This window comes from Chinchilla lanigera, unplaced genomic scaffold (assembly GCF_000276665.1).
Source record: "Chinchilla lanigera isolate Chin_1 unplaced genomic scaffold, ChiLan1.0 scaffold00049, whole genome shotgun sequence".
Classification (NCBI taxonomy): Eukaryota; Metazoa; Chordata; class Mammalia; order Rodentia; family Chinchillidae; genus Chinchilla; species Chinchilla lanigera.
In genome coordinates this window covers 6,417,150-6,427,297 of record NW_004955450.1, presented here as the reverse complement: position 1 = coordinate 6,427,297, position 10,148 = coordinate 6,417,150, and the positions used below count along the sequence as shown (strand labels likewise).

Here is a 10,148-nt window from a genome sequence, read left to right as displayed (position 1 = left end):
AGAGAGAGAAATAAAGTAAAATCCAACCATCATTCAGAGTTAAAGGCACTGTTCAGAGTGCCCTGAGTTTCACAGAAATGCCCAGTGACTGTGGTCAACCTGAATTAAACATATCTACTCTGTTTTTAAAGCTCAAAAAAATTTCAAAATGACCTTTAATTAGTAGACCCACTTCTTCCCTTCCCATCAAAGCCAAGTGTTTCCTGCAGTGCTACATTTCCTAAAAAGGCCTAGGGCCGGGAGCCAAGGTTCTTTCCTGCTGCACATTAAGCGCCCTGCAGACAGCATCCCCCCGGCTCTGGGGCCGTGCAAAGAGGGAAGGAGGCCCCGCAGATGCAGCCACAGGGAGAGGCCAAGGTCAGGGACACTGGCCCAGTTCCCACCAGGCTCTTTCAGCAGCTGTGTGAACTGGAGTGAGTGCCGTGAGGTCTCTCGGCTCCACTTCATCTATTGGAAGGGGTCCTGGTACCTGGCCAGCCCACCTGTGGTGAAAGGTGCGGGCACTTGTAAAAGCATCAGTCTACAAAAGGATGAGATGGTGGCTAACCTAGCAAATACCTGAGGACTCCTCCTCTGCCTCTTCTTTTCCTTCTTCCTCCCCTCTCCCTCCACTCCTCTTCCTTTCCTCTTCTTCTTCCTCTTCCTTCTCTCTTCTCCTCTTTTTGTTTTCACACCTTCCTCTTTCCTTGGCCTCGGTCCACCTCCTAGTTTTTCTCTTCCCTCTTGATCCCTTCTCCTCATCCCATGGGCACCTCATCCGGGTGGTTTCTAGCCATGGGAGCCTCTGGGGAAGGCAGTGGGAAGGTGTCACTGGTTCTGGGGAGGGCTCTCTGAAGGACTGAACTGGACTTGGGTAGGCATCCTGGCTGGGAGACCCTGTGTATCTCTTCCAGGTCGCCTGGCTTCCTCCCACCCTTTGGATATGAGGTCTATCAGAAAGTATTCAGGCTTTCTGATCCAACTGGTTGTGGAACCCTCCAAGAAATGTTCCTTGTCGGCTGCCTAGGCTGGCCAGACAACTTACCCTCTGGCCAGGGGTCACACATCATCCCAGGGGAAGGTTTATTTTTTCTGAAGGCCACAACAGTGCGGGGAGAGAGAAGAGGCTTAAAATAAAGCACATACAGACTCAGAGAAGACAAGGGCAGAACTGGACTCACCCAGACTTCAGTAGTAATTTAGGGACATTTCTTAACTCAAAGTGACTCTCTCAGGCAGCTGGGGACAGCCCAGGCCCACTGTTTCTGGCCGCACAGTCCGCTGAGACTTTTTTTACTCTTCCCCAGCTGATATGGAGAGAGAAGAGCACCGAGCACAGCGCCCTGTGGTGAGGCCAGGTCTGTGCCCTCAAGGACCCTTGAAGGTGAGCCTTCTGACGATTCTTAAAACTCCAGTAATTTGAAAAATGGAGGCGAAATTTACACACACTGAAATCATGTATCATTTCTTCGATAAACATATGAACCGTGTAACCAAGATACAGAATATTTTCAGAAGGTTCTTTCATGCCACTTCTTGTCATTCCCATCCAAGAGGGACCACTCTTCTGTTTTCCCTCACCAGAGCTGAGTTTTACCTGTTCCAGAATTCTCTATCAATAGAAGCATGTTGTATGTTTTTGGACAGTCCCTTTCCTTCAGTGCACTGTCTGTGAGAGTCACCTGTGGTGCCTCCATGGTAGGAAAGGGTAGGAAAACACCACGATATGTTTACCCCATGCTTCTATTCATGGGCATTTTGAGTATTTCCAGTTTGGAGCTATTGTGCACAAAGCTACAGCAATCTTTCACATACAAATTGTGCAGACATTTATTTTCATTGTTTTTTGGACAAATACCTAGTCATGCAACTGCTGGACCAGAAGTAGGCAAATATTTAAATGTATAAGACATTTATAGTTGCCATGGCTATATTATTTTGTTCTCTCACCGGCAGTGTTGAGACTTCCAGTTGCTGTATCTTGCTGCCAACATTATGTGCTGTTGGTCTTTAATTTTAGCTATTCTAGTGTGTGTGTAATAGTAGTTTGTGGTGGTCTTAATTTGCATGTCCCTGGTACTTGATATTGAGCTCAGCTTTATGTGCTCATTGGCTATTTTCATTCTCCTAGATTTTCTTATAAAATTAATTAAATTATTAAAATAATAAATTTTATAAATAATAAAATTTATTATTTTAACTCTGATGCTTAGGTCTATTAAATGTTTAAAATTAATGTTTGTACAACATGCGCAGTAGGTGATCTCAGTTTATTTTTGCCATACATTTAAACAGTTGTTTGCTATGTGTTGGAAAGACTTGTTTTGTCCTGTTAAATTGGTTTGGAATTTTAGTTGGAAAAGCACTTCAGTGTATATATGTGGATTTATTTCTGGTCTTTTCACAATGTCCCACTTAATTGTCTTCTCTTAGGCCAGTGCCATCCCGTCTTGATTATATACCTTGACAGTAAGTCTTTAAATCAGATAGGCTGAGTTCTCTAAATTTATCTTTTCCAATATCGCTAGAGTATTCTATATCTGCTTTTCCACATAAATTCTTAATGAAATTTTTCTTGTTGTTTTCTACAAAAAACCAAACTAAGATTCTGATTAGGTTTGTTTTGGGATGTTGACACCTTAGCAATATTGAGTCTCTCAATGCATGAATATGCAATGTCTTCATTTATAAGGTTTATTTAATGTCTTTTAGCTCATATTTTGTTAATATTATTCCTATTTTGTGTCTAAGGGTATTAGTTATTTCTAGATTTGTGTCTCAAGATATTAACGTACAATAATTGATTAAATTTTTATTTTCTAATTTTGAGCTGCTAGTAAACAGAAAGACAGTAAATTTCTGTATATTGACCTTGTATCCTATGACCTTTCTGAATTCAGTTATTATTTCTAGGAGTTGCTTTGTAGAGTTCTTAGGCTTTTCTATACATGTAAAAAAGATGTGTATAAGGATAGCTTTACTTCTTTTATTCAAATTTTAATGTTTTTAGTTTTTCTACTTGTTGCACTGTCTAGGGTCTCTGACATAATTCTGAATAGAGGTGTGAAATTCCCTATGCTATTTCCATTCTGGAGTGTGGGGACATTTAATATTTTGCATTACTTACATTTGCCATAGTGTGAGTTTTAAATGGATAGCTTTTATCAAAATGAGGATGGCAACTTCTGTTCCTAGTTTGCTGACATTATTTTATCATGACTGGACTGGAACTTTCCATATTATTGTGGATTTATGGAGATGATCAAATATTTTTCTTCTTTATTCTCCCATTATAATGAATTGTTTTTTCATATGTTAAACCAACTTTATACTCCTGGGATAAACCTCAATTGGCCATGGTGTTTTACCTTTTTTAAATGTTAGGTTCATTTCATGAATATTTTCTTAAGGAGTTTTGTATTTGTGTTCATAAGTGTTTTTGTTCTGTGATTTTTTTCTTATGTCTTTGTCAATTTTTGTATCAGAATTATTTAGGCCACCTAAAGCGAGCTAGTAAGTATGCTCTCATGCTTTTATTTTTTGAAATAATTTGCATAAGATTGACACTTTCCCTAAAATTTTAATGAAATTAATGAGTGAGACCATAGGAAACTGGAGTTTTCTCTGTTGGAAAAGTATTATGATAAAGTCAATCTCTTTAATAAATAAGGAGCAGTTTAATTTTCTGTCTCTTTTTGGGTCAGTTTTGGTAAGTTGTGTCTTTCAAATAATTTGTCCATTTTACAGGTTGTGAAATTTGGTAGCACTATTTGTTCATAGCATTCTCTTATTTTCACTTTTTTGTCTGTAAGATCTGTAGTGATATCACATCTTTCTTTTATTACTGGAAACATTTTTTTGCAACTGGTTTTATTAAGGATGAATCTATTTTATTGATCTTTTAAAAAAACCAGTTTTTCTTTTGTTAATTTTATTGACTTTTTCTCTTTGTTTTTATAATTGTCCTTTCTAATCTTTATTATTTTCTTCCTTACATTTCTTCTGGATTTAATTTTTTTCTTGCTGTAGCTTTTTAAGATGGATGCTTAGTTTATACCTATTCCCCCCTAACATAAGTGTTTACAACAATATGAGCTCAAGTACAGTTTTGGTTGTATCCCATATACCTTAATACAGTGCATTTTAATTTTCACAAGGTTTAAAATATTTTCTAGTTTTTATTGCAATTGTTTTAATGCCTCCTTTGCAACTGCTCCTTTAGCTAATGGTGGCATGGCAGTTTCTAAATTATTGAGATTTTTGTAAATACACTAGATAGATGCTATTCCTTATTTCTTATTTCACTCCATTGTAGTGAAAGAACATATTGTAAATGATTTCAGTCCTCTCTAATATGTTGAGATGTGTCTTCTTGTCCAGCATTGATCTACCTCACTGATGATTTCTTTGTACTGGAAAGGAATATGCATCGTCTAGCTGTTGGGTATAACGCTATAATATCAATGACTTCAGGTTGTTGATAGTATTGTTTAAATAGTTTTACATTTACTGATTTTGAGAGGCAGGGCTTCAGGGTGTCTTAACAGTCCCTAAGAGTGTTAATATTTCCAACTAAATCCATTTTTCTGCTTCTGCCTTTAGTCTGTATGTTTTTCTTCATGCATTTGAAATCTTTATTATTATATGAGTACATGTTACAATTACATTATATTACCATTTGTATCTTCTGATGAATTTACCTTTTTATTACTGTGAAATGATAATTCTTCTTGTCTTGGTGCCAAAGTTTGCCTGCTAATGTCTGTATCTTTTTTCATTCATTCACTTTTTAGCATGTCTGTCTGTATTAGTCATTTTCCCATTGCTGGGACAAAATACCCAACATCCACAGGTTAAGGAGAATGTATTTCGGTTCATGGTTTCAGAGAGTTCAGTCTATGCACGATTCACTGGCTCCAAGGCAGAAACAGCATGGCGGATGGGCATGGGTGACAACAGCTGCTCAACCCATGGCAACCAGGAAGCAGAGGAGGAAGGGAGGAGCTGCGAACAAGAATACACCATTCCAAGTCCTTCCTTCAGTGACCCGTGTCTTCCCACCAGGTCCCACCTCCCAACAGTTACATTCAGTTACTCAACAATGATTAATCCACTGATGAGTATAATGCCCCATGATTCAATTGCCTTTCAAAATCCTCACCTCTGAACACATGAAACTTTTGGGGGACATTTTAGATCTAAATCCCAGTACTGCCTTTATAAAGTGTGTCTGTAGTAGCATTTTGCATCGGTCCACATATTTACCACTTGCAATGATCTTCATTTCTTTTTGTAGATCTTAATTTCATTTACCTTTTCTTGAAGAATTTGTGCTGACAGCAAATGGTTTCAGTTTTCATTTTTCTGAAATGGCCTTTACCTTCTCCTTACTTTGGAAGATTATGTTTACTGGATATAGAGTACTGGTAGACTAGTTTTTTACACTTCAGTACAATATATTAAAGGTGTTATTTTATATTTAGTGCTTTAAGTTGTTATTCCATTGTACTTTAAAGACATCTCTTTTATTCCGGCTCCTCGGTATTTAATGAGTTATTTTTTTCTATAACTGTTTCAAGATTTCTCTTGGTTTTTAGTTTTTACAGTTTGATTGTGATGTGCCTAAGTATAGTTTCTTTATATTTATTCTACATGGGACTGACTGAGCTTCTTACATCTTAAAGTTGATTTTTTCACAAAGCTGGAAGAATTTTAATCATTTTGGGGATAGCTTTTTGCATCCCTAGTTTTCCTGTGTTTTTCCTATTGATATTTCTTTGAGTTTACTGAATCTTTTTTCCATGGTTTCTAATCTGCTATTAAGTTTATCTAGTGAATTTTTTTTACTTGTTATATTTTTCAGTTTAAATATTTACATTTTCATTTCTCTGCTGAAATTTTCTCTCTATTCATTCTTTATGACCACATTTTCCCTTCAGTTCTTGAATGTAGTTATAATAGATGTTTTAAAGTCATCTAAACATTGCTTTCTACTTACTGCTTTAACCCTGACTCTTAAATTACATTTTCCTTTATCTTTTCATGACAAGAAATTTAAAAAAATTTATACTGGACATTTTGAGTGATACATTATAGATATTCAATTCTGTTATTTTCTGAAAAGAAAACTTTGTTGTTTCTCTTTTGTAATAGAGACACCATATTTTTACAACCTTATGAGATATAGTAAATACTTAAATATATGCATACAATGCATAATGATCAAATCAAGATAATAAACACTTCCATCTTCTCAAATGTTGATTATTTTTATGTATTGGAAACTTTTAAACTCTTCTTTTCTAATTATTCTGAGAGACAGTAGATTTTTGAAACCAATAGTTACCCTGCTGTGCTATAGAAGACCAGAACTAATCCTTTCTCTCTATGTCTTGGTGCCCCTTATCTAAAAAATGTCGATTTTTATGCTGACTATTAAGTTGCTGTTTGATCACTATGAGCTTATGGAGGCTTGACTTTGCACTTCGTTAGAACATGTAATATTTGATTTATCCTAAAGATGAAGCCCTTGGTTCTGAGTTCGTTTTATTTTAGGAACTGGATGGGAATCCAAAATTCCATCTCTGCAGCTATAGTTGGCCCACAGCTGGATGCTATGTTCAGCTTTTACATGCTTCTATTTGCTGGTTCCTGGCACTGCTTTATGTCAACTTCATGCATGCACAGGTAAGGACTGAGTCCGTGATATGAGAGTAGCCTATATGCAGATTTTAACCCCCCCAACTTTTCTCTTGTCCAGGATATTTCCCCTTAAGTTTCAGATCCTTGTGGTATCCTTGAGCTCCAACTCCTGACATCGAAGTCAGAAAGCCTGTGGTTTCCTACTTGAGTTCTAGTCATGCCTGTCACACAGATAGGATACAGTGTACTTAGGAGAAAAGCTATATAAACATGAATTCTACCCAATGAAGAGCTTATGTTCTTTCAAGAGTCAAATTCACTCTACTTTCTGCCCAGTTTTGGCAGCTTTCCAATGCTTTCAAATACTTGTCTTTTTTTTATAAACTTTTTCTTACATTAAAACTGTTTTAGATGGGTGAGTTCGTCCAACATAAGCTCCTCTGACAGAAGATCTTAGCTACTTCACCATTAAGGTTTGGGAAAAGAACTGCTGAAGAGGGACAGGAGCCTCCCAAGTATCACCTAAAAGCTGTTGGCTAAGTCAAGTCTTGAAAGTGTGTTTCCTGACCCTCCTACTGTACCTGCTGCTAGGTGACTTTTCAAGGATCTTAAGAAGATGTTGGATGAGATTGATGTAACCTGCAGGATTCTTGCTGAAGGCAGGCATGGAAGGCAAAAAGGAACACAAGAGATTAGAAAGTCTAATGTTTTTGGTTATCCAGAGCCACCAGGGAACCAGGTAGTAAGTAGGTTATAGGCACAAAGGCTCATCCCCTGGGCACTGAGGGGGGACGAGGGATTCCATAAAGCCATAGTTTGTAGTCCAACTAAGAGTCTGATACCTGACCACTTTTATATCTGGTGTCCAGACGCATAGGAAACTTGGACTTTTAATCTATCCACAATGACACAAACATGGTCTCCATCCATCTCCGCCTTCCTGTGCTCCTGGGCCCTGATCAAGACATTAACCATGTTGTCCAAGCTGGAGTCTGACAGCTTATCCTTGGCCCCTTTCTAGTTCATTGTAGAGACTGACACAGGCTCCACATTCTCAAACCCCCACAAGCCCGTCTCCTTTGGAGCTCTCAAGTCCATGTTTATGCTCAAGGCTTCTTTCCTCCTCCTTGGTTTATTGCTGTAGAATCATGACAGATCCCCAAGCCCGCTGAACTCCCACCTCTCCTCTATCACTGCCAGACCCAAATCTGGTGCTGTGCCCTCCCTGTTCTCAAAAGTCTCCTGGGGAAAACAGACAGATGCATACCTGCCATAATACAAAGTGATGAGCTCGAGCAGTGACTGCCAGTCAGGAGAGCATCAAATCCCCATATGGATCACCCTCCCCGGTGCCTGAAGACTCCAAGGAGAAGGAATGACCTCCCTCAATCTCTCTTAGATCGACCCCATGCCCACCCCACATCCCACATACACTAAGTCAGGATATCTGAAGTTTAACGTTTTGTCTTGGTGTGTGTATGGGTGGAGGGCTTAGCATACATTTTTAGACACAGAGCGAATAAAGAACAAAAGAAGAATAAGATGTGTAAACATGTGTACTATGCACTGCCTTGTAATAAAATCAGTTTCTTAAGAATAGGCGTAAGAAGTCCTCTCAACCATCTTCTCCAAGGCTTTCATTAGTCAAGCTAAAGGTTGGCTTCGTGTGATTGAAACTCCAGGAACTGCAAAGGGCAGAGAGCAAAGCCTCAGACGAGGCAGAACTGCTCCGCACCTTCATTCCTTCTCGTTAAGAGGGAAACAATCATAATTGTCCTAGGCAGCTCACAGGGTCACTGCTTGTTTCTAGTAAGACAGCGAAAGAGAGGGCCCTTGGAGAAATTCATAGTGTTATGACAAAAGGAATTATTATCCCCGACACATTTATGTTCATTTTGCCTTCTCCTCAGAGAAATCTGTTGCAGCAGCCCTCCCAGACTGATTAATATTCCAGAGACACTGAATTACTTGAGCAATGGAGGGAGAGGCAAACCCGGAAGGAGGAAGTCATTGATGTTTCCAGACACGTGGGAGTCATAGATATTTCGAGGAGGCCACAGGCCTCTGTGGAGAGTCTCTGAGCCTGATTTGAGGGTGTGTGACGACAACACCAAGGCAGGCCCTGAAAACTGGGAGAGTGGAGAGCTTGGACCTCACCCCGCTTGATGGGACCCTCCTGGCTCCAACCTCCTGCTGTGCCATCTTGGACCCAAGTCCCACCACTCCTGTGAGCCTCAGTTCGACCTGCTTCCCTCTCTCCCATGCTCCCACAGTTGCTGGGAGGGCAAGATGAGAACAGCTCCTTGTAGACTGTAAAGGGTGTCACACATTCATGCTATGGTAGGTGCGTCTTCCTCTAGAGTCCTGTCTTTGGGTGGACTAAGTCCTGAGCAAGACAGGCCTTCCAGGGCATCCCAAATGCATCCTGCAGGCCTATTTTGGGGCCCAGTTTAAGCCAGGATTTTTGTTTTGTTTTCTTTGAGACAGGGTCTTGCTATGTGGCTCAGACTGCCCTTGAACTCCCTGGCCTCCAGCTCACAGCAATCCTCTTGCTTCAACCTCCAGAGTGCTGAGATTATAGGGATGCACCACCATGCTCAGCTCTAGAGCATGTGTGTGTGTATTGGAAAGCTGGCAAGAAACACAACATCTCCCAGGCTATGGGGACGCCAGGGCAGCTGGCCCTTCCAGGGCCCTTTGATCCCAAGCCGCCTGACTCTTGCCTTTGCTGCCAGGTGCTCAGTGTCCACCAGCACTGTGTCTTGAAGGACAGGCTATCTTGGAGAGAGGGAGCCTTTTGCTCTCTCTTACTAGCAAACGTTAGGAACTGCGGCAAGATTGAGGTTCCCAACTGGAACTCCACACTGGACCCTTAATTGATTGCTTTTGTTTCCTCCAGGGCCTTGCACGCGCTTCACCCACACTTGGAGCAGCCTTGCACCAGGTGCGTCCGGTCAGCTTTCTTCAGTTAATGAGCTGAGACTTTCAAAGTCGCAGCGTCACTTTTTGCAGCCATGGTGGGAGACTGACCCTGCCGTGGTGATAAAAAATAAATGCAGTCGGTGCTGTGCTTCTGAAATGTGAGTTATTAAAAAGTGGCCAGGCCAGCCCGCCTGGGCAGCGCATTATCGCCGATGACTCTGGTTTGGGCTGTGGCCAGTTGTGCTCTGACCCTTGCTCTGAACCCGTGGTTCCCTGCCTGCGCGCCGGCTCTGGAACCTTTCTGCTTATCCAAACGCAGCCAGCTTCTAAGACCCAGTTATTTGGATTTTTCATTCGAAAACATTTATCAAGTGCCTGCTGTGCCCTCGACTCTTCCGTTTACTCACTCTATAAACATTTCCCAGGTGAACAACACAGCCGTTGCCCTTATCCACAAGGAGCTCAAGGTCTTGGAGGGACATCAGCTAGTTAAAAGGTGACTCAAACATGGCATAGTGAGGTCGGGGCAGTGACAGGTACGTATAGGCGTTAGGAGATACTCAGGAGGGACGCTGGCTTCTGCAGAAGGTGTCATCTACAGTATT

The 10,148-nt window shown here is 40.6% G+C and overlaps 1 long non-coding RNA gene across 1 annotated transcript; it reads left to right on the top strand.

Annotated features, from left to right (window-relative positions):
- The first annotated feature begins 6,575 nt into the window (after positions 1–6,575).
- Positions 6,576–9,576, top strand: LOC106149566. The gene is made up of 3 exons (XR_001235840.1): positions 6,576–6,666; positions 8,532–8,961; positions 9,521–9,576. It is a non-coding gene; the product is annotated as an uncharacterized LOC106149566 (long non-coding RNA).
- The last annotated feature ends 572 nt before the right edge of the window (positions 9,577–10,148 follow it).